We start from the raw sequence: 26,007 nt of genomic DNA, 5'->3' as shown, positions 1-26,007 counted from the left end.
ATCATGCTAATTTCCATTGCCCTACTATTCAAATAACGTCTCGAGAATACCCATTGCCCTACTACTCAAGATAGCGTCGGGAAGGGCATTAGGTCGTAAAATGAGGTTAGGCCCTTCCAAGATAGCGGCTCTGAGGTTAGGCTTCCTGTCTTGCGCTTAAAAAGTTAGGATAAGGCCCTCAAAGGTAGCGTGTGTAAGGTTAAGCTCGCTCTCTTAGGCGTCAGGAAGATCATCCGGCCGTAAAACTGAGGTTAGGCCCTTCCATGAGGTTAGGCTTGTTATCTTGCGTGTATATAGTTAGGTTAAGCCCCTCCAAGATAGCGGATGTAAGGTTAAACATGCAGTCTTAGCCAGCGCAGTCAATGAGGGGGAAGCCTCTCCCGAGAGCGTGTGGGGGCGCTGGCTGCGGAACTCCCCAACTTATACTACTAGGGCTAACCACGAACGCACATCTACTGCCGTTTTTCGAAGGTTGACCAGGGTCACTAGCAAAACTTGGGCGAAGTTCCACACCGCACTTCTAGTAGCCCATCATCCAGATATAAATACAAGGCTGCTGCGAGTAAGGTTGGGGTTGTGTCGGGGAGTCCAGCGAGTAGCTGTGTACACCGTGAGTCAGTGACCGGAGCAGTGTGATTGGACCTGTGTTAATGGTCTTTGTTGTGAGGACTACTGTCCTGCTGTTTAGCACTGTTGGCCTGTTGCTGTTTAGTTGACCGTGTAAATCACTGGAATCGAAGGAAAAGCTGTCGTAGGTTGTACGGCAAGTAGCCCGTGTTCAAACATAGCTGTCCGTACGCGCCTGTGGTGTGGGCTGACTGGACTGCCCTGTCAAATAGGATTAGAGCTTCTTTCAGGTAAAGACTGTCCGGCTGGAGAATAAAAGGGTGGAGCTCTTCTCACCAGATCATGAGTCTCGGGCAAGTAATGGCAGATATATGGTTATATCATTTGTAGAATTATAAAGGCATACGGTTGCATTCGCAGGGAATCTCTACCAACAACTCTAAGACACCTTGGACTACACCCCAAGTAAATAAATATGATAAAATTGACCGATGGAGAGACCTTGTGTTTACAGTGCGCTATGTCTTCTGGTGTGTGCTAAAACAAGTTTGTTACTTTCATTCCCCTGTCTCAGTCTCGTCCTTGGCTTTGACAATGAAGGTGACTGAGGTATGAGCGATGCTAGAAATGCGCTTCCTTATGCAGACAGTCCCTGTTACGAATGGTGGGAAAATGTCTCTCATGGGGACTGTGGGCTTGGCATACTGATAGTCAATAGCTACTTCTGACCCGGAGAGGAAAGTAACGAGAAACTACTTCACACCTCATTTCCCTAGTATGCCACTTCAATGACATCTGGGCCACCTATTGACAGCTGACGCTGGAGCTGTTGAGGTTGAGGTTGAGCACTGACCCTCACAAACACCAAGTAAAAGTGAAATTGAGAGGCGAATTATCGGCACCACTCGAGATCGAAACAGGAGCACGCCAGGGTAATGGACTGTCACACATCCTGCCCGACTGCAATCTAGAAATGGTAATGTGGGAACGGTTTAAGTATTCCCAATCCCCATGCCACTACAGCCCTTGAAGGGCATTGTCCTACCAAGCGACCGCTGCTCAGCCCGAAGGCCTGCAGATTACGAAGTGTCGTGTGGTCAGCACGACGAATCTTTTCGGCCGTTATTCTTGGCTTTTTACACCGGGGTCGCTGTCTCACCGTCAGTTAGCTCCTGAAATCTAATCTCGTAGGCTGAGGGGACCTCGATCCAGCCCTCCGGTCCAGTTGAAAATCCCTGACTTGGCCGGGAATCGAAACTGGGGCCTCCAGGTAAGAGGCAGGCAGGCTACCCTTACACCTCGGGGGTGGCGGTTTAAGTGTTGCCCACCCAAAAAAAAATATACAGAAAAATCATAGCAGATATATTGGAGAGTTATGCGGCCACCGCCTCCAGGGGGGCCTTCCCAGGGGCCTCCTCCGCCTCCCGCGGGAAATTTGAATTGTAGAAAGAGATTTTAATTGATAAACTAAGCCACGTGCTTTTTGACAGCTATCATCGACAACAACGCATCGCTAACCTCACTACTGCCATCTGGACGGGCCTAAACCTCAATGCTGCCAAGTAAACCTCACTAGCGCGAGATTTGAATGGGTAGACAAAGCCACGTGCTTTTTTGACAGCTACATGATTTCTTGACAGCTGTCATCGACAACAACGCATCGCTAACCTCAGTACTGCTATCTTGACGGGCCTAAACCTCAGTGCTGCCAACTTAACCTTACTAGCACGAGATCTGAAACAGTAAACAAAGCCACGTGCTTTTTGACAGCTGCCATCCGCCATCCTGCATCGCAAACCTCAGCGCTGCACTCTTTAGCCACTTACCTTTGAAATGTGGTGGCGGATAATTTGAAAAATTCTTTTTGACAGCAGCCATCTTTAATCAAGAGAGCACCGTGCTGCCCTCTTTAGCTTACATACCTTTGAAATGTGGTGGTGCACAACTTGAAATTTCCTGCTATATTTATCGCAGCAGTGGGCAATTCCATCAGCTGTCATCCACCATCTTGCATCGCAAACCTCAGTGCTGCACTCTTTACCTACTACCTTTGAAATATGGTGGCGGATAATTAAAAACATTCTACACCAGCCATCTCTCGACGCTAATTGCACAAGATGGCGGTTGTACATGACTCCTTAAGTGTGCTTACGCAAGATGGCTGCTATACATAGGTACTTATGAGACGCCCTTGGAATGCTTGTCCAAGATGGCGGACAAAAGATGGCGGCTATACACGACTCCTTATGAGACGCCTTAAGACCGCTTGTTCAAGATGGCTGCTGCTCTTATCAAGAAAGCTAGCTTAGAGGCTAACGTGCCGCGCCGGTTCGATTCATTATATTAGGGGCTTAAATGCAAAATTTTTAATATTACGAAAACGGTACGTTGTAGAGCAAAAGGGAAAAATGTTCTGCCTATTACGTAGGTTCACAATATTAGGTACATGATAGCATAAGAAAAAGTAGTATAATGATGAGATCAAAGGTTCGGTTCCTACTTAGGCCCTTTGGCATTGACGGCTATCTAATTCCAGAAGATGGCGGCTGCTCTTATGAGACAGCTTAAGGGTGCTTGCTCAAGATGGCTTGAGACGGCTTACAAATGCTTGCGCAAGATGGCGGACACAAAATGGTGGCTATACATAGCTCCTTATGAGACGGCTTTAGAGCGCTTGTACAAGATGGCTGCTATGCATAGGCTCTTACTGGATTCCCTAGGGGGGCTTGCGCAAGATAGCAGCGACAGGATGGTGACTATACACAGCTCCTTATGATACGGCCTAGGTGTGCTCGCTAGCTTAGAGGCTACTGCGCAAGATGGCGGCTGCTGTTATGCATGCGGTGGAGGGCAATTTGAACTTCTATGTGCTTGCGGCTATCTTTAATCAACAGAGCACCGTGCTGCTCTCTTTAGCTACTAACTCTGAAATGTGGTGGCGGCAATTTGAAAAAATATTTTGACAGCTGTCATCTTTGAACAATGGCGGCTACACATAGGCTGTTAAGGCCTCATCATTCTCCTACTCCTCCTCCTCGTCCTCCTCCTCCGCCTCCTATGTCAAGGCATAGCTTTATCATACATGCATCGCGAAGGCAAGAGCGTGCAGAGATAACATCAATGTGCATGTTTAGACTTGTAGATCACAAAAGAAACATAACAAGATTAAAATTAAACACTGTACTCGACGTCGTTAACCTCATCATGTGATCGGAACATTGAATGATGTGTTCAGAATACTACATAAGTGATTAAGACTAGAATCCAACACTTTACTCGATACAACAGGTGTTTAGAACAGGTTAGGGGATCCCTCTGTTCTAAGAAGATCAGATTGAAACATAACAAGACTAGAATCGAACATTGTAATCGATGTTGTTAACTTTAACATGTGATAAGACCTATGTTTGATGTGTTCAGAGCAAAAGTACAATTTCAATGATTTGCCTAGTGTAAAAATCTAAAACACACTGTGCACATATCGCGTAGCTAACTCGCTGAGTAAACGATATTGCAAAAGTACAACTTCATTGATTTGCCTACTGTAAAAATCGAAAACACACTGTGCACATATCGCGTAGCTAACTCGCTCAATCAACGATATTGCAGAAGTACAACTTCAATGATTTGCCTAGTGTAAAAATTAAAAAACACTGTGCACATACTGCGTACCGAACTCGCTCGGTAAACGATATAGCATAAGTACTACTTCAAATGATTTACCTTCTCTCATTCGTCATGTGCGAAAATAAAAAACTATAGAAAAAACTATACTGCGTAGCCAACTCGTTCGGTAAACGATCATCTGGTTTAGTTACAATAGGAAAACATAGATTCAAACCCTGTTCCATTATCGCAAACACGGAGAGTAAAATTAAACATAACGATTGGTGCTATAAGAAATACATTGGTTACATTTAAGTCCCTAGCAGTCGAACAAGTTATCGCATAAACAAGTAAAATGAAATATCGGTCAATCTGTTGGCATGGGTTACAAGCATGTAGCTCATGCGGAACGATAAAACATGTGTTTAGAACATTGCTTGATGTGTTCAGAACACTAAATAAGTGATCAAGTCTAAAATCGAGCACTGTACTCGATTTCGTTAACTTCAACATGTGATTTGAACATTGATTGATTTGTTCAGAACACTAAATAAGTGATCAAGACTAGAATAGAACACTGTGCTCGATACAACGTGTGTTTAGAAAATATCAGGGGATGCTTTTGTTCTAAGAAGATTAGATTACAAAAGAAGTAATTAAGACTAGAATCGAACACTGTACTCGATGTCGTTAACTTCAACATGTGATTAGAACATTGATTAATGTGTTCAGAAGAAGAGGACTTTTCCTCCACCTCCTCCTCCTGACTGCGTTCTCCTCCTCCCCCTAGGGCTAATGGGCTAAAGAGCTAATGGGCTAAAGGGCTAAAGGGCTAATGGGCTAAAGGGCTAAAGGGCCAAAGGGCTCCTCCACCACCTCACCACACCCTCCACCTTCCGGAAGGAGTTAGCTGAAGTTGGTACTTTTTTACACCCTCACCGATTGTTATCAGCAAGAAAGCTTCCATTTCGCTAAGTGTAGCAAATTATCTTTATTGGTAAATTGTTTTATGTTCAGAACCGAAGGCATTTATACTACACATAACAGGAAATGGAACCTAATAATCCCCGACCTATTAGTAGTGCGATGAGTTGCGTCTTCCTAACAGAAATCAGTATCTGCTTGATTGTTTTAAGTGTTTGGAACCCTGAAATTTTCAAGATGGCAGCAGTGATGTTAGCGATGTTCTGTTGATGGATTTTAAATTCCGCGCTACGACATGAATAAGGTGGCAGCAGTGAGGTTAGCGATGCTCAATTGCCCATCAAAGTGAGGCTAGGGTGCGTCAAGATGACAGCTGTCAAAAAAGCACGTGGTTTTTTTACTGACGAGTGCACGTGGTCGTGACGTCAGGGTCACGTGGTATGCTGCATCAGCATGCGACGTTTGAAATCCATGCCTACGCGTTTAGAACCTTGCTATGTTCACAAGATTTTTCCACATAATTATTATTTATGCTTTAAATTCGTGCACATATGTTATGTTAAGATAGCAGCACACATACAAGCAATGGTCGTACGCTCGAGTAGAAGATGTATGCATTATCAAAAAGTGATGAGTACATGCTTTTAAACTTTGCTATTCTTACTGCTACTATGTTCACAAGATTTTTAAACATCGCTAATCTTAGTGCTTTAAGTTCGTGCCAATAGGTCATGCTAAAATAGCAGCACAAACACATGTGAACGTTGTGCATTCTAGCGGAATAAGTTTAGTACGATAGGTGATGTGTACACGCTTTTGAACATAGCTATTTTCGTGTTTTTAGTTCACGCACTTAGGTTATGCAAAGATAGCAGCACAATCTAGCGGAAGAATTTTAGTTCGAGATTCAATGCATGCAAAATCGATACGTGATGTGTACACGCTTTTAAACATGGCAATTTTTTATGCTTTAAGTTCGTGCGTATACGTTATACTAATATAGCAGCACACAAGAGATAGTCGCACGCTCTAGTGGAAGAAGTTAAGTACGATAGTTGATGCGTGCAAAATCGATAGGTGATGTGTACACGCTTTTTTTAACATGGCTATTCTTTCTGCTTTAACTTTGTACACATAGGTTAGAAATACACAGATGCGATTGCTCTAGCGGGAGAAGTTTAGTACGGTAGTCGATTTATGCAAAATGTGTACGCGCTATAGCTATTCTTTATGCTTTATGTTCATGCACACAGGTTATGATAAGCAGCAGACGTATACGATTATGTAGTGTTCTGAACACATCAATCAATGTTCTGATCACATGACGAGGTTACATTGTTTAATTCTAGCCTTGTTATGTTTCTTTTGTGATCTGCAAGTCTAAACATGCACAATGATGTTATCGCTGCACACTCTTGCCTTCGCGATGCATGTTCGATAAAGCTATGCCTTGACATAGGAGGCGGGGGACGAGGTAGAGGAGGAGGTAGTGGAGGAGGTGGATGAGAATGATGAGTCCTTAACAGCCTATGTATAGCCGCCATTGTTCAAAGATGACAGCTGTCAAAATATTTTTTTCAAATTGCCGCCACCACATTTCAGAGTTAGTAGCTAAAGAGAGCAGCACGGTGCTCTGTTGATTAAAGATAGCCGCAAGCACATAGAAGTTCAAATTGCCCTCCACCGCATGCATAACTGCAGCCGCCATCTTGCGCAGTAGCCTCTAAGCTAGCGAGCACACCTAGGCCGTATCATAAGGAGCTGTGTATAGTCACCATCCTGTCGCTGCTATCTTGCGCAAGCACCCCTAGGGAATCCAGTAAGAGCCTATGCATAGCAGCCATCTTGTAAAGCGCTCTAAAGCCGTCTCATAAGGAGCTATGTATAGCCACCATTTTGTGTCTGCCATCTTGCGCAAGCATCCCTAGGGCGTCTCAAGCAATCTTGTGCAAACACCATTAAGCTGTCTCATAAGAGCAGCCGCCATCTTGTGGAATTAGATAGCCGTCAATGCCGAAGGGCCTAAGTACTAACAGAACCTTTGATCTCATCATTAGACTACTTTTCCCTTATGATTTCATATTTCTATTACTGTGAACCGAAGTAATAGGCAGAAAAATTTTGATCTACGACGTACCGTTTTCGTAATTTTAACATTTTGCATTTAAGCCCCAAATTTAATGAATCGAACCGGCGCGGCACGTTAGCCTCTAAGCTAGCTTTCTTGATAAGAGCAGCAGCCATCTTGCACAAGCGCCCGTAAGGCGTCTCATAAGGAGTTGTGTATAGCCGCCATCTTGCGCACTCATCCTTAGGGCGTCTCAAGCGATCTTGTTCAAGCACACTTAAGCCGTCTCATAAGAGCAGCCGCCATCTTGTGCAAGCATTCCTAGGGAGTCTCATATGGAGACATGTATAGCCGCCATCTTGCGCAAGCATTCCAAGGGCATCTCATAAGAACCTATGTATAGCGGTCATCTTGCGTAAGCACCCTTAAGGGGTCATTTATAACCGCAATCTTGTGAAATTAGCGTCGAGAGATGGCTGCTGTAGAATTTTTTAAATTATCCGCCACCATATTTCAAAGGTTGTAGCTAAAGAATGCAGCAATGAGGTTTGCGAAGCAAGATGGCAGATGAGAGCTGACGGAATTGCCCACTACTACGATAAATATAGCAGGAATTTTTCAAATTGTCCACAACCACATTTCAAAGGTATTTAGCTAACGAGGGCAGCACGGTACTCTCTTGGTTAAATATTGCTGCTGTCACGTGGAATCGCCTGCCACCACATTTCAAAGGTATGTAGCTAAAGAGGGCAGCACGGTGCTCTCTTGATTAAAGATGGCTGCTGTCGAAAAGAACTTTTCAAATTATCCGCCACCACATTTCAAAGGTAAGTGGTTAAAAAGTGCAGCACTGAGGTTTGTGATGCAAGATGGCGGATGACAGCTGTCAAAAAAGCAGGTGGCTTTGTTTTCTGATTCAAATCTCGTGCTAGTAAGGTTAAGTTGGCAGCACTGAGGTTTAGGCCCGTCAAGATAGCAGCAGGGAGGTTAGTGATGCGTTGTTGTCGCTGACAGGTGTCAAAAAGTCATGTGGCTGTAAAAAAGTACGTGGCTTTCTTTACCCATTCAAATCTCGCGCTAGTGAGGTTTAGTTGGCAGCATTGAGGTTTAGGCCCGTCAAGATGGCAGCAGTGAAGTTAGCGATGCGTTGTTGTCGATGATAGCTGTCAAAAAGCACGTGGCTTTGTTTACCAATTAAAATCTCGCGCTCCTGGGAAGGCCCCCGGGAGGAGGCGGTGGAGGAGGACACTGGGAAGGCCCTCGGGAGGCGGCGGTGGAGGAGGCCCAGTGATGGCCCCCATGAGGCGGCGGTGGATTAGGCCCCTGGGAGCCTGCGGTGGCGGTGGCCGCAGTACTCTCCAATATATCTACTAATCATAAACAAACTGGCTTGGTATCGCCGATGATTCGGCATCATTAGCACTTGACACAAACGACTCTAAAACACAGCTTTCAGAACTGCAAAACATTGAAACTAAAATTGACCCTAAGGAATCATTCCAAAAGGTAGAATTTGTGTGCGAAATTCAACGTCGCTTAAAGAAATAAGCATTCATGTTCACAAGGTCAGCCGGCCCCGTGGTGTAGGGGTAGCGTGCCTGCCTCTTACCCGGAGGCCCCGGGTTCGATTCCCGGCCAGGTCAGGGATTTTTACCTGGACCTGAGGGCTGGTTCGAGGTCCACTCAGCCTACGTGATTAGAATTGAGGAGCTGTCTGACGGTGAGATAGCGGCCCCGGTCTAGAAAGCCAAGAATAACGGCCGAGAGGATTCGTCGTGCTGACCACACGACACCTCATAATCTGCAGGCCATCGGGCTGAGCAGCGGTCGCTTGGTAGGCCAAGGCCCTTCAAGGGCTGTAGTGCCATGGGGTTTGGTTTGGTTTGGTTCACAAGGTCAACATTTTCACTCTTTTCAAATACGTCGGATAAGTAATAACAAACAAACTAAAAAGGAGAACTTCGAAGTAAATAAGAACAAACAAGCCAGGAAACCATAAAAATTATCCTGGGTCTTGTACAAAAGATGTCTATCCATAAACACAAGACTAAAACATAGCTGAAACACTGGGGCCCACATATGCAGCAGAAACACTTCAACAAATACGAACAGGCTCCAGAAGATATAAAGAAGATTTGGAAGAACCTGAATTAAGAGAATCAGGGACAGTCGCGGATCGTGCCCAACAAATTCGTAAACAAAGTGTTGGAATGCATTACTGACGCCATGTCCATACTATGGACACATGACGAGAACACAGGATTGGAGATTTCTGCAACGTATTGTACAGTATAATCTCGACTGAAAAATAACCACAACACGCTACAGGAGATCAGAGAAATAAGAGAGCTTATAAAGGAAATTGCATTTACACAAGAAGACACCAGAAATAAGAAATAAATCTAGGACACAAACATCCGCTTCACACTCACAAGAGCGAAAAGCGCAGCACGAATATTTTGACATATGTAATAATTTGATGACTACCAATAAATAATAATAAAATATCAACAATAAAATATCTGAATAAATTTATATAAATAGTTAATCGAAATATCCGTAGTGTGGTCGCCAGACTTCACCAGAATGGATCCCTCGAATTTTGATAGAGCATGATAAACTTTGTATCCCAGGACGTGTACATAATGCTGCGTACTGGTACATGTGCTGCAGGCCTTACCTAACCTCCTGAAAACGACTAAATTGGTAGGGACTGCACCTAGGTTCATCAATAACTCCACTGATTCTAAAGTAGTTAACTATATTCTTAACAAAATCTGTGCATGAGCACCTCATCAACACACCAAATTATACATATAATACACACGAAAAATATTGCTGGAAGACTCCATATTTACAACAACAACAATGAAAACAGTGGGAAAACGAAAGCGAGAACTAAACTACCATTTGTAGATAGTCCGATGAACAATGTACATAAATGTAGATAAATAACCTTCAGTGTCTCTGTATCAATACTAGTTGCCGATTCTCAAAATCAGTTCTTATAACATCACACAGATACTGTACCTCGTAATACTGTGCTCACAGACTTTAACACTTGTTGTAAAGATATATACATTTTGGCAACACACGCCTGTCGATCCTCAACATAAATTATGGAAAGTCTGAGATAGCTTTCACCAACATATAATACCAGGCCGCCACAAGTGCTACAATACTTCATGCGCGAGCACTCCACAATCCGTCGATCAGCCACTTTCCACGAACATACCAAGACTACGCCCCACGAACGTTTTAAGTCCAGTCCATCGCAGCCGTGTCACTCCAGTACCGTGTTTCAGCACCACTTCCTTCCCGTACAGTGCTTCCGCACTACTTCCTTCTCGTTCAGAGTGTCAGTTGTCTTCTTGTCCGTACCGAGTGAGGTTCCCGCCTTTTGATCAACTTTTATAGGCATCAGCATTCGCCTTCCTCTTACATAATACGTCTGGATTGGTCCTTGCCAGCCAATCATGAGTGATCCACTATTCAATACCATGCCCTGAACTTCTTCATGCTCCCAAGACATAAACAAACGTGAGGCATATCACATTAGTCATAAAACTTTCCTAGTACAATAATAAGCTCCTCTCATCAGACTGGGATATATACATGACTCATAGAACTTTCCTAGTACAACAATATCAACATAAACATCTCATCAGACACTGGGATGTCAGTATGAGTCATACGAATTACCAGAGTACAAGATAGCAATGTTTTCCCACTCATGCAAAACAAATTACTCATATTATATATATGGTTATCTTCAAGCTTACAAAGATTAATGACAAAATATACCAATGAAATACTGATAATAATAATAAATCGAATACTGACAATAATATCTCTAACTTCTACATACAGTGCGAGGGTGTGATATGTACTGTACCGGGCGGTACACCTCCACGCCGCTAATTTAAAATGTGCGCCAGTTGAAACTCCTCTGCTGGAGGAAGTCTGAACTTTATTGACGGTATTAATTTTCAAGTTTCTCAGAAGATGTCACTACCTGGAAATTTTGGAGTTTATGAACTGTGTCATTTTCGACGTATTTTTGTTTTGCTTGTAGTAAGGAGTGCGAACTTTCTCTTCTAGAGGACACTACTGAAGATCAACAATAGTGCACCCTAGTGTGGAGTGAAAGAACTGTTTTTTTTGGAGAAAATTCAATTTCAAAAGTTTGTTCTTTGCTAAATTCCTTTCAGTCATTGTTTAAGTTGGCAATATTAACCCTTTCTTTCCCCCTTGTTTTGTATCTAGCCAAACCCGAATTTCTTTAATTAATTTTCCACCAATAATGTGTTTCTTCTTCATATTGTGTAGGGGTTTTCACGGTTAGCCAATAAAGTGTTTGTGGGAGGGTGTTCTCATTCCCCTAACGCCTCGAACCTTCCGCGAGAGTATATAAACTGCTGATTTTAGGGTCTCCGGGCCACTTCTGTTCCATCTTTCAGTGTGTAAAGTACATAGCAGGGGTCGGGAAGCGCCTCTTCCTTCGGCGGCGGTCAACAACAAGGTAATGGCCAATTAATAACTTCTTTCTTTGCTAGCTCAGCAGTTTAAGTCTCGGGGCGGGTCCGAAGTTTTTCCGTTATGTAACCTTCCTTAAATGTAAAGAAACTTGTATCTATTCTATCTTTTAAACTACATATTGGGATAGAGAGTGCTTAACCCTCTCGAGCTCCCACTCATATTGTTTTGAGGTGAACTTATTTTCTCAACCTATTCTTCCTTAACATTATGTAAATTTGTTTCTTTTCTAAAGTCACCTCCGTAGTATGGGATTAGCCCTTGCATCAGTGGCCTAGAGCCAAATTAGGTTTTGAAACAAATACATTAGGAGTGCAAATAGCCTCCTCTCAAATTGTTGTTTTAGAGGTCATGTAATTAACCTTCTTCTTATTTAATAGACCTCAGTAGGTTGGGTATTTTACCCCTGTGTATATGTCCTTGAGGGCAGTTTGAAAGTGGAATTAGGTGTGGCCTTTGACAGGTCTGAATTTTGAGAGCAAGTTGCTCTTTTCCCGAAAATTTTGTTTTCTGCGCGCCTCAAGGAGGCCTTACTTGTGTATTTTGGAGCAAGTGCTCCTAGGCATGAATGGGGTTTTCTGCCCCTCTGTTGAAACTTGTGTTTGGGGTAAAACTGAGCTGATTGCTCAAGGATTGTGATCGCGGGGCTCGAAGCCCAAATCCTGTAAATATTGTAATTGTACTTTTGTTGCCTTGCTACTCTGTACCTGCCATGTTTGTTATTTCGTGATTTTGAAAAGAAAATATAACCTTGTTAAATTTTAAATTCACTTTAATTTCGTAGCCTGAGACCTATTCACCACCCCGCACCTTCTTTCACCTCTAACTACCACGGAAAATTCCGTAACATGTACTATCACAATATATACATACATTATCATTATAGACTGTCATGCCTTTCAGCATTCAGTCTGCAAGCCTCTGTGATTTTACTAAAATTCCCCACAGTCCTCGATTTGCAACTAGTGCTGTGGCCTCATTTAGTTTTATACCTCTTCTCTTTAAATCGTTAGAAAATGAGTATTACCACCATCGTCTTGGTCTACCTCTACTTCTCTTACCCTCCATAACATAGTCCATTATATTCCTAGGTAACTATCCTCCTCAATTCGCCTCACATGACCCCACCACCGATGCCGGTTTATGCGTACAGCTTCATCCATAGAGTTCATTCCTAAATTAGTCTTTACCTCCTCATTCCGTGTACCCTCCTGCCATTGTTCCCACCTGTTTGTACCAGCAATGATTGTTGCTGCCTTCATGTCTGATACTTCTAACTTATGAATAAGATATCCTGAGTCCACCCAGATTTCGCTCCCGTAAAGCAAAGTTGGTCTGAAATCAGACCGATGTAAAGATATTAGAATGCAGGCTTTGGGCACAGTCTGCCATTAAGACCAGGTCGTCAGCATAGGCCAAACAGCTTACTACATTTCCACCTAACTGATTCCCTCCCTGCCATTTTATATTTTTCTTCTGTCATGAAAGAGACAGAAAGCAAGCAAGCAAGCAAGAAAGAAAGAAAGAAAGAAAGAGAAGAAAACAATTCCTTACACAACGTAAGATATTCATGAGACACATCGTCTAAATAAACACTCGAGATACATCTGTCCGCTGTTAAGTACGACATTATAGGAGTAGTATAATGGGAGAGTTCGGCGGCCTCCTCCTCCGCCCGCGGCGCGGGAAATTTGAATTCTGGCGGGAAATTTTAATTTTGGCGGGAGATTTGAATTTTGGCGGGAGATTTGAATTTGTAAACAAATCCACGTGCTTTTTGACAGCTGTCATCGACAACAACGCATCGCTAACCTCACTGCCGCCATCTTGACGGGCCTAAACCTCACTAGTGCCAACTTAACCTAAGTAGCGTGAGGTAAACTAAGCCACGTGTTTTTTGACAGCCACGTGCTTTTTGACAGACAACAACGCATCGCTAACCTCAGTACTGCCACCTTGACGGACCTAAACATCAGTAGTGCCAACTTAACCTAACTAGCGCGAGGTAAACAAAGCCACGTGCTTTTTGACAGCCACGTGCTTTTTTGACAGCTGTCACTTAACCTAACTAGTGCGAGGTAAACAAAGCCACGTGTTTTTCGACAGCCACGTGCCTTTTGACAGACAACAACGCATCGCTAACCTCAGTACTGCAATCCTGACGGACCTAAACCTCAGTAGTGCCAACTTAACCTAACTAGCGCGAGGTAAACAAAGCCACGTGCTTTTTGACAGCCACGTGCTTTTTTGACAGCTGTCACTTAAACTAACTAGTGCGAGGTAAACAAAGCCACGTGTTTTTCGACAGCCACGTGCTTTTTGACAGACAACAACGCATCGCTAACCTCAGTACTGCCACCTTGACGGGCCTAAACCTTAGTGGTACCAACTTAACCTAACTAGCGCGTGGTAAACAAAGCCACGTGCTTTTTTGACAGATGTCATCCGCCATCTTTAATCCAGAGAGCGCAGTGCTGCCCTCTTTAGCTACTTACCTTTGACAGCTGTCATCCGCATTCTTTAATCTAGAGAGAACCGTACTGCCCTCTATGTGGTGGCGGCAAATTCCACGTGCTCTTGTTTGGAAACAAAGCCACATGCAGCAGTCATCCGCCATCTTTAATCACAGTGCTGCTCCCTTTAGCTACTTACCTTTTAAATGTGGTGGCGGATAATTTGAAAAATGCTTTTTGACAGCAGCCATCTTTGAGCACCGTGCTGCCCTCTTTAGCTACTTACCTTTGAAATGTGGTGGCGGTAAATTCCACGTGCTTTACAAACCTATATGCTTTTCTGACAGCTGTCATCAGCCATTTTTAATCCAGAGAGAACAGTGCTGCAATCTTTGTGGTGGCGGCAAATTCCACGTGCTCTTGTTTGGAAACAAATCAACATGCTTTTTTGACAGCTGTCAACCGCCATCTTTAATCACCGTGCTGCCCTCTATGTGGTGGCGGTAAATTCCACGTGCTTTACAAACCTATATGCTTTTCTGACAGCTGTCATCCGCCATCTTTAATCCAGAGAGAACAGTGCTGCCCGGTGGTGGCAAATTCCACGTGCTCTTGTTTGGAAACAAATCAACATGCTTTTTTGACAGCTGTCAACCGCCATCTTTAATCACCGCGCTGCCCTCTATGTGGTGGCGGTAAATTCCACGTGCTTTACAAACCTATATGCTTTTCTGACAGCTGTCATCCGCCATCTTTAATCCAGAGAGAACAGTGCTGCCCTCTATGTGGTGGCGGCAAATTCCACGTGCTCTTGTTTGGAAACAAAGCCATGTGCAGCTGTCATCCGCCATCTTTAATCAACAGAGCACCGTGCTGCGGGCAATTTCGTCAGCTGTCATCCGCCAACTTTAATCCACAGAACACCGTGCTGCCCTCTTTATGGCTACTACCTTAAGCACGTAGTAGCGGGCAATTTGAAAAGTTCTGTTAGCTATCATCCGCCATCTTTGAGCACCGTGCTGCCATCTTTAGCTAGATACCTTTGAAATGTGGCGGCGGATAATTTGAAAAAATGCTTTTTGACAGCAGCTATCTTTGAGCACCGTGCTACACTCTATGTGGTGGCGGCAAATTCTACATGCTTTACAAACCCACGCGCTTTTTTTGACAGCCATCATCCGCCATCTTTAAGCAACAGAGTACAGTGCTGCCCTCTTTGCTGTGGCGGCAAATTCCACGTGCTCTTGTTTGGAAACAAAGCCATATGCTCTTTTGACAGCTGTCACCCGCCATCTTTAACCAACAGAGCACTATGCTGCTATCATGCGGGCAATTTCGTTAGCTGTCATCCGACATCTTTAATGAACAGAGCACCGTGCTGCCCTCATGCGGGGCAATTTCGTTAGCTGTCATCCGCCATCTTTTAATGAACAGAGCACCTTGCTGCTCTCTGTAGTAGCGGGTAATTTGAAAAGTTCTGTTAGCTGTCATCCGCCAACTTTGAGCACCGTGCTGCCATCTATGTGGTGGCGGCAAATTCCACGTGCTTTACAAACTCACGCGCAGCTGTCATCCGCCATCTTACATCGCAAACCTCAGTGCTACACTCTTTGGATAATTTAAAAAATTAAATTCTACAGCAGCCATCTCTCGACGCTAATTGCACAAGATGGTGGCTATACATGACTCCTTAAAGGTGCTTATGCAAGATGATCGCTATACATAGACTCCCTTGGGATGCTTGCGCAAGATGGCGGTTATACAAGGCTACTTATGAGACGCCCTAGAGATGCTTGCGCAAGATGGCGGTTGCTCTTATGAGGCGGCTTAAGGGTACTTGGCTAGAGATGCCCTAAGGATGCTTGCGCAAGATGGCGCATGCAAGATGGCGGCTATACATAGCTCCTTATGAGACAGCCAGTACTCAATACAACATGTGATCAGAACATTGATTGATGTGTTCAGAACACCAAATAAGTAGAATCGAACACTGTACTCGATACAACATGTGATTAAAACATTGTCTGGTGTGTTCAGAACACTACATAAGTGGAATCGAACGCTGTACAACATGTTAGGGGATACCTTTGTTCTAAGAAGATCAGATTGAAACATAACAAGACTAGAATTGAACATTGCACTCGATGTCGTTACATGTGATCAGAACAATGATTGATGTGTTCAGATCACTAAACAAGTAGAACCGAACACTGTACAACATGTTAGGGGATACCTTTGTTCTAAGAAGATCAGATTGAAACATAACAAGACTAGAATTGAACACAGCACTCGAATTAACATGTAATCAGAACATTGATTGATGTGTTCAGATCACTAAACAAGTAGAACCGAACACTGTACAACATGTTAGGGGATACCTTTGTTCTAAGAAAATTAGATTGAAACTAACAAGACTAGAATCGAACACTGCACTCGATGTCGTTAATCTTAACATGTGAGCCGATACAACATGTTAGGGGATACCTTTGTCCTAAGAACCGAACACTGTACAACATGATAGGGGATACCTTTGTTTAGATTGAAACTAACAAGACTAGAATCGAACACTGCACTCGATGTCGTTAACCTTAACATGTGATCCGATACAACAAGTTAGGGGATACCTTTGTTCTAAGAAAATTAGATTGAAACATAGCAAGCCTAGAATCGAACACTGTAAGAACATTGTTTGATGTGTTCAGTACAACTTCAATGATTAACACACACACACACTGTGCACATATCGCATAGCTATCTCGCCTATTATGAAAATCAAAAAACACACTGTGCACATATCGCATAGCTAACACTTCAAATGATTTGCTTAGTACGAAAATAAAAAATCTATACCGCGTAGCTAACTCGTTCATCGCACTGCTCAGACGCTTAGTAATTGCGAATACACTCATACGAAAATCAAGAAAGCACACTGCGTAGCCAACTCGCTCGGCTCACTCGCTTAGTAATTGCAACACTGATACACACACGGATAAGAATGTGGCGAGATACTACATACTTACATGTTTTTTAAGGGGGTAAAAGATCATAAATTATATGTACACATGTTGTCTCCTCCAAGTTGTAAGATGAAATAGACGCAGTACTGAGAGTTTCCGCTCTAGCTGGCGAACGGAAGTAGCATGATATCTCAGCAAAAAAAAAATACGCGTGAGCTTGCAAGTCAGACACAATGATGGATACCGCGATTCAAATCCTGGCAACTTATGCCGTCGGGAAGGGCATCCGGCTAGATCATGTAGTGACGATCGCGCAGGTCCCTCGCCTAGCATTTGCTATTTTTTACAGCTTCCAGTTCGAACCCGCTATCTTCCGAAGTAGCGAGAATGATTGAAGAGTGTTTGAGGGTGATTCATTTGTTGGATGAAGGCGTTAAGCTGTGTGCAGGCTTCTTCGGTAGGAGTAGGCTATGTACCAGTACCGGGATATCTAGTTATCGATTTAAAATCCTAGTCAGGAAGGGTAACCAGTCGTATAAAACTATGGTGTATGATCTAAGAGGCGGGGTGTGCATAAAAGCCAGCATTAAGTAAGGGTTGTTGATGGGGGCGTTAAACCTTGTGCAGGCTCCTTCGAAAATGATTGTGAGTACAAGAGTGTAGAGGGTGATTCATTTGTCGGATGGAGGTAATAAGCCTTGTGCAGGCTTCTTCGGTAGGAGTAGGCTATGTCGGGACATATAGTTATCGATTTAAAATCCTAGTCAGGAAGGGTAACCGGTCGTAAAACTATGGTGTATGATCTAAGAAGCAGGATGTGCAAAACAGCCAGCATTAAGTAAGGGCTGTTGATAGGGGGGCGTTAAACCTTGTGCAGACTCCTTCGAAAATTATTTTTGAGTACAAGAGTGTTGATGGTGATTCATCTGTCGGATGGAGGCAATAAGCCTTGTGTAGGCTTCTTCGGTAGGAGTAGGCTAGAATCGAACTCGGACCTAGAATCAAACTACTACACCACAGAGGAGGACTATTTCAGTTTTACAGAACAGAATATTTCACAACCTTAATTGGTACTGTGTTTTAACCTCTCCGTACAATCATGATATGTTAGGAGCTTACATGGGCTGAATGCTACTCAGCTAAGAAGACATTCGTGAGTTACAAGTCGCTTATCAGCACACCGTGTCTTCGTTCAAGGTTACTACTACAGCCGGAAGATACGTGTACAATTTCAGCTAACACATGCATTCCGCTGCTCGCTCTGCGTCGATACAACTTCAAAGACTGTAGAACAACCTATAGCCTACAGTTTAGTTTAGTGTGCATGCCTCTCACTCGGCAGTCTCGGGTTCGATTCTCTTGGGAACAAAAATATGTTTTACAGATTTTAAATCGCAAGAATTTGTTGAGTTGCCCTTCCTGACGCAAAACTGGCAGTATCTAGCCTCCTACATCATACACTATGGTTTTCGGCCGGTTGCCCTTCCTGACGTCAAAGAACTAGAATTAAGAATCTGTTTTGTTTTAAGACTAGTTGTCCTTCCTGACGCAAAACTGGTAGTATCTAAGCTCTTACATCATACACTATTGTTTTCGACCGGTTGCCCTTCCTGACGTCAAAGAACTCGGATTAAGAATCTGACACGAGAATCGGGGATTTACAGCTAGATGCTCTTCTTAGATTTTAAATCGCTGTATCACGAACTATTGTTTTACAGCCGGATGCCCTTCCTGACGCAAAACTAAGATTTTAAATCGCAAGAATTTGTTGAGTTACCCTTCCTGACGCAAAATTAGCAGTATCAAGCCTCTTACATCATACACTATTGTTTTCGACCGGTTGCCCTTCCTGACGTCAAATAACTAGGATTAAGAATCTGTTTTACAACTCGAGAATCGGGAATTTACAGCTAGATGCTCTTCTTAGATTTTAAATCGCTGTATCACGAACTACTGTTTTACAGCCGGATGCCCTTCCCAACGCAAAACTAAGATTTTAAATCGCAAGAATTTGTTGAGTTGCCCTTCCTGACGCAAAACTAGCAGTATCTAGCCTCTTACATCATACACTATTGTTTTCGACCGGTTGCCATTCCTGACGTCAAGGAACTCAGATTAAGAATCAACACGAGAATCGGGGATTTACAGTTAGATGCTCTTCTTAGATTTTAAATCGCTGTATGACGAACTATTGTTTTACAGCCGGATGCCCTTTCTGACGCAAAGCTAAGATTTTTAAATCGCAAGAATTTGTTGAGTTGCCCTTCCTGACGCAAAACTAGTAGTATCTAAGCTCTTACATCATACACTATTGTTTTCGACCGGTTGCCCTTCCTGACGTCAAAGAACTCGGATTAAGAATCTGTTTTACAACTCGAGAATCGGGGATTTACAGCTAGATGCTCGTCTTAGATTTTAAATCGCAGTATCACGAACTATTGTTTTACAGCCGGATGCCCTTAATGATACAAAACTAAGATTTTAAATCGCAAGAATTTGTTTTAAGACTCAAGTCTTGTTATGCTTCTTTCGTAATCCGCAAGTCTAAACATGCATATCGCTGCACACTCTTTCCTTCGCGATGCGTGTTCGATAATTGTTTTCAACCGGTTGCCCTTCCTGACGTCAAAGAACTCGGATTAAGAATCTGTTTTACAACTCGAGAATCGGGGTTTTACAGCTAGATGCTCTTTTTAGATTTTAAATCGCTGTATCACGAACTATTGTTTTACAGCCGGATGCCTTTCCTGACGCAAAACTAAGATTTTAAATCGCAAGAATTTGTTGAGTTGCCCTTCCTGACGCAATACTCGCAGTATCTAGCCTCTTACATCATACACTATTGTTTTCGACCGGTTGCCCTTCCTGACGTCAAAGAACTCGGATTAAGAATCTGTTTTTCAACTTCTAACACGAGAATCGGGGATTTACAGCTAGATGCTCTTCTTAGATTGTAAATCGCTGTATCACGAACTATTGTTTTACAGCCGGATGCCCTTCCTGACGCAAAAGCGTGTACACATCACCTATCGATAATGTATGTATCGAATATCGTACTAAACTTCTCCTGCCAGAGCGTACGACTATCGCTTGTGTGTGCACGAACTTAAAGCATAAAGAATAGCAATGTATAAAAATATTGTAAACAAAGCAACAGCATTAATTATAGCCATGTTTAAATGCGTGTACACATCATGTATCTATGATGCACGCAGTACTAAACATATTCCATTAGAATGTACAAAGTTCGCATGTGTTCGTGCTAATATCTTAGCATAGCCTATGTGCATGAACTTAAAGCATAAAGAATAGTTATGTGTAAAAAATCTTGCGAACATAGCAGAATGTTTACTAAGTAGGTGTAGACATTGAACTTTGCATGCTGAGGCAGCATACTACGTGACCGTGACGTCACGACCACGTGCTCTTGTTTGGTAAACATAGCCAAGTGCTTTTTTGACAGCTGTCTTCTTGACGAACCCTAACCTCACTTTGAAGGACAATAGAGCGTCGCTAACCTCACTGCTGCCATCTTTACGGCAGTAAACCTCAAGGCTGCCACCTTATGTATGTTATAGCGCGGAATTTAAAATCCAACAGCGGAACGTCGCTAACCTCACTCTTGCCATCTTTACGGCAGTAAACGTCAAGGCTGCCACCTTATGCATGTTGTAGCGCGGAATTTATAATCCAACAACAGAACATTGCTAAACTCTCTGCTATCATCTTGAAAAGTTCAGTGTTCCAAACACTAGTTCGAAAAACGTAACTCATCGCACCTCGGGGATTTTCCATTCCTTGTTCTGAACATGAAACCATTTACAAATAAAGATTAATTTTCTACACTTAACAAAGTACAAGCGTTCTTGCTGATAGTGATCGATGAGGTTGTTGCTCCTTTAGCCCTTTAGCCTATTAGCCCATTAGCCCATTAGCCCATTACCCTTTAGCCCATTAGCCCTAGGGGGAGGAGGACGCAGTCAGGAGGAGTTGGAGGAAAAGTCCTCTTGTTCTGAACACATCAATCAATGTTCTAATCACTTGTTGAAGTTAACAATATCGAGTACAGTGTTAGCCCTACAAGGAATGTGCGGTAAACTAATCTTCTTAGAACAAAGGTATCCCCTGACATATTCTAAACACATGTTGTATCGAGTACAGTGTTCGGTTCTACTTATTTAGTGTTCTAAACACTTCAATCAATGTTCCGATCACATGATTAAGTTAACGGCATAGAGTGCAGTTTTCGATTCCAGCCTTGTTACGTTTCTTCTGTGATTTGCAAGTCTAAACATGCTTAATGACGTCATCACTGCAGCACGCGCTTACTCTAGCTATTCCGATGCAGGTTTAAACTTGTTCGATAGAGCTATACCTTAACATAAGAGGAGGCCTTAACAGCTTATGAAAAAGCACGTCGAATTACCCGCCACCACATTTCAAAGGTATGAGGTTTAGTGCTGTAAAAATACCTGCACGATGCAAAGCTAGCTTTCATCATCAGAGCAGCCACCATCTTGTGTAAGCACCTCTAGGCCGTATCATAAGCAGCTGTGTATAGTCATCGTCTTGTCGCTGCTACCTCCCGCAAGCACCCCTAGGGAGTCTCATAAGAGCAGCAGCCATCTTGTGCAAGCGCTCTTAAGCTGTCTCATAAGAAGCTATGTATAGCCGCCATCTTGTAGAAATAGATAGCTGCCAATGCCAAAGGGCCTAAGTAAGAATCGAACCGTCGATCTCATCATTAGACTATGTTTTTCTTGTTCCTGATACTGCAAACCTAGGTATCAGGTAGAAAAAATTTTGTCCGTTTTCGAGATATTTAACATTTTGCATTTAAGCCCCAAATGTAATGAATCGAACCTGCACGGTACGTTATACTCTCTACCATAGCTAGACCTGATCATGTTACGAAGACTTGCTTCATTACAAGCTGAAAGAGAGCTAATGCTAAAGGGCCTAAGTTAGAACCGAACCGTTGATCTCATCATCAGACTATGTTTCACTTGTTCCCCATACTGCAAACCGAGGTACTGGGCAGAAATTTTTTTGTCCGTTTTGCTCTACGATGCATCGCTTTCGAGATATTTAACATTATGCATTTAAGCCCCAAATTTAATGAATCGAACTAGCACGACACGTTAGCCTCTAAGCTAAGAGCAGCAGCTATCTTGCGCAAGCACCCTTAAGGCGTCTCATAAGGAGTTGTGTATAGCCGCCATCTTGAGTCCGCCATCTTGCGCAAGCATCCTTAGGGCATCTCTAGCCAAGGACCCTTAAGCCGCCTCATAAGAGCAACCGCCATCTTGCGCAAGCATCTCTAGGGCGTCTCATAAGGAGCCTTGTATAACCGCCATCTTGCGCAAGCATCCCAAGGTCGTCTATGTATAGCGATCATCTTGCATAAGCACCTTTAAGGAGTCATGTATAGCCACCATCTTGTGCAATTAGCGTCGAGAGATGGCTGCTGTAGAATTTTTCTTTTTTAAATTATCCAAAGAGTGTAGCACTGAGGTTTGCGATGTAAGATGGCGGATGACAGCTGCGCGTGAGTTTGTAAAGCACGTGGAATTTGCCGCCACCACATAGATGGCAGCACGGTGCTCAAAGTTGGCGGATGACAGCTAACAGAACTTTTCAAATTACCCGCTACTACAGAGAGCAGCATGGTGCTCTGTTCATTAAAAGATGGCGGATGACAGCTAACGAAATTGCCCCGCATGAGGGCAGCACGGTGCTCTGTTCATTAAAGATGTCGGATGACAGCTAACGAAATTGCCCGCATGATAGCAGCATAGTGCTCTGTTGCTTAAAGATGGCGGGTGACAGCTGTCAAAAGAGCATGTGGCTTTGTTTCCAAACAAGAGCACGTGGAATTTGCCGCCACAACAAAGAGGGCAGCACTGCACTCTGTTGCTTAAAGATGGCGGATGATGGCTGTCAAAAAAAGCGCGTGGGTTTGTTTCCAAACAAGAGCATGCAGAATTTACCGCCACCACATAGAGGGTAGCACGGTGCTCAAAGATAGCTGCTGTCGAAAAGCATTTTTCAAATTATCCGCCGCCACATTTCAAAGGTATCTAGCTAAAGATGGCAGCACGGTGCTCTCTTGATTATAGATGGCGGATGATAGCTAACAGAACTTTTCAAATTGCCCGCTACTATGTGCTTAAGGTAGTAGCCATAAAGAGGGCAGCACGGTGTTCTGTGGATTAAAGATGGCGGATGACAACTGACGAAATTGCCCGCATGATAGCAGCACGGTGCTCTGTTGATTAAAGATGGCGGATGACAGCTGCACATGGCTTTGTTTCCAAACAAGAGCACGTGGAATTTGCCGCCACCACATAGAGGGCAGCACTGTTCTCTCTGGATTAAAGATGGCGGATGACAGCTGTCAGAAAAGCATATAGGTTTGTAAAGCACGTGGAATTTACCGCCACCACATAGAGGGCAGCACGGTGATTAAAGATGGCGGTTGACAGCTGTCAAAAAAGCATGTTGATTTGTTTTCAAACAAGAGCACGTGGAATTTGCCGCCGCCATAAAGATTGCAGCACTGTTCTCTCTGGATTAAAGATGGCGGATGACAGCTGTCAGAAAAGCATATAGGTTTGTAAAGCACGTGGAATTTACCGCTACCACATTTCAAAGGTAAGTAGCTAAAGAGGGCAGCACGGTGCTCAAAGATGGCTGCTGTCAAAAAGCATTTTTCAAATTATCCGCCACCACATTTCAAAGGTAAGTAGCTAAAGAGAGCAGTACTGTGATTAAAGATGGCGGATGACTGCTGCACGTGGCTTTGTTTCCAAACAAGAGCACGTGGGATTCGCCGCCACCACATACAGGGCAGTACTGTTCTCTCTAGATTAAAGAATGCGGATGACAGCTGTCAAAGGTAAGTAGCTAAAGAGGGCAGCACTGCGCTATCTGGATTAAAGATGGCGGATGACAGCTGTCAAAAAAGCACGTGGCTTTGTTTACCACGCGCTAGTTAGGTTAAGTTGGTACCACTAAGGTTTAGGCCCGTCAAGATGGCAGTACTGAGGTTAGCGATGCGTTGTTATCTGTCAAAAAGCACGTGGCTGTCGAAAAACACGTGGCTTTGTTTACCTCGCACTAGTTAGTTTAAGTGACAGCTGTCAAAAAAGCACGTGGCTGTCAAAAAGCACGTGGCTTTGTTTACCTCGCGCTAGTTAGGTTAAGTTGGCACTACTGAGGTTTACGTCCGTCAAGATGGCAGTACTGAGGTTAGCGATGCGTTGTTGTCTGTCAAAAAGCACGTGGCTGTCAAAAAAACACGTGGCTTTGTTTACCTCACGCTAGTTAGGTTAAGTTGGCACTAGTGAGGTTTAGGCCCGTCAAGATGGCAGTACTGAGGTTAGCGATGCGTTGTTGTCGACGACAGCTGTCAAAAAGCACGTGGCTTTGTTTACAAATTCAAATCTCCCGCCAAAATTCAAATCTCCCGCCAAAATTCAAATTTCCCGCCAAAATTCAAATTTCCCGCGCCGCGGGCGGAGGAGGAGGTCGCCGAACTCTCCCATTATACTACTTATAGGTTTAGAATAACTGCGCTAGTTTCTAAAACGCGCCAAAACCATACAGTTTGTCGTCGGTGATATAGTTATGTATTACGTAACAACTCAGAACCCCAAATAGTGGTAGAGGAAACACTGAAAGGATTAAACATATGGCTACACAATCATGTAACTTTGAAACAGAACGGCATTCATATTCACCAGGAAGAGGGGTGTATGACCGTACTCCTATAAAATATGCCGATCACATAACTGAAACTAGAATTCGGGTAAAATGCTTAGTTATGGAAATGGATTATAACCCATAATCAAAAATAATAAGTTCAAAATTCAATTTAAAGTGTAATGATAAAATTTTAATTTTATTATCTATGAATTAAAGGAAGAGTGCAACTGTTTAATCTGTTTCCAAACTTGCAACGCAATAATGCCATTTGAACTGTCGTTCGTTCTTTGGGCTACATTGTTAATTTGTTCTTATTTGCCGTGATGTAACCATTGGTTATTTGTCACTGTGTTGCTCTCTGTAGACTAGTTCTACAAGCCTCTTCCATACAGGATGGGTGTTGTATAAATCACCATAGAGTGATGAGTCTGTCATTTTATTTATATTTCATATGTTTTAAATGTATTTCCTTTTTGGCGTTTGATTTGAGCAGTTTGACTTGTGACGAGTTGCCTCACTGCGTGGTAACGGTCTCGAGCTACTGTTGGGACGTGGTGTATTTGGAGTTCTATAATATTTGTAAGTTAAGGGGAATGCATACATACGGTACTTGATCGCTTCGGTAAGTCAACCAATTGAAAAATATATACATGTAAGATTTGGGCTTCAAACTTTCTGCCTGAGCATGGAAGCATCCAAAATATCCGAGCTCCCACTTCTGTCTTTCGACTGTTACGCTGTGTCATCGAGTTACGTTGCGGTAAAGTATTCAAAATTTCGATCATTTCATCCATGAAATTATTATTTAGAAAGTCAATTTCTATTATCTACCTAAATATCGGCAACTTTAAATCTTACAATCATTTTAGTTGAGTGTAACGGCCCAATGATAGCAGTTCTATTTTACTACTTCAGTGCAAAGTTAGTGTTATATGCTTTAAGATGCTTTCCTGCATTCGGGTACCGTATTAAGTTTGTGGTTCAGTCTTGGGATTTTATGACGTGTTTATGCTACATGCTTGTGGTTTATTTATTATTGTTGGCTCATTAAAGTTTTTTCATCAAGTACCATTTATGGTTCATTAATTTCCTGGGGGTGTTCCTTAATTTTAAACGCATGACGCAAGGCTATTATGTGGTCGTTGCAGTCAAACTGACAAATTGAACAAAGCACACACGTGAGTTCTTC

Source organism: Anabrus simplex, chromosome 11 (genome assembly GCF_040414725.1).
Source record: "Anabrus simplex isolate iqAnaSimp1 chromosome 11, ASM4041472v1, whole genome shotgun sequence".
Taxonomy (NCBI): Eukaryota; Metazoa; Arthropoda; class Insecta; order Orthoptera; family Tettigoniidae; genus Anabrus; species Anabrus simplex.
This window is presented reverse-complemented; position numbering follows the sequence as displayed.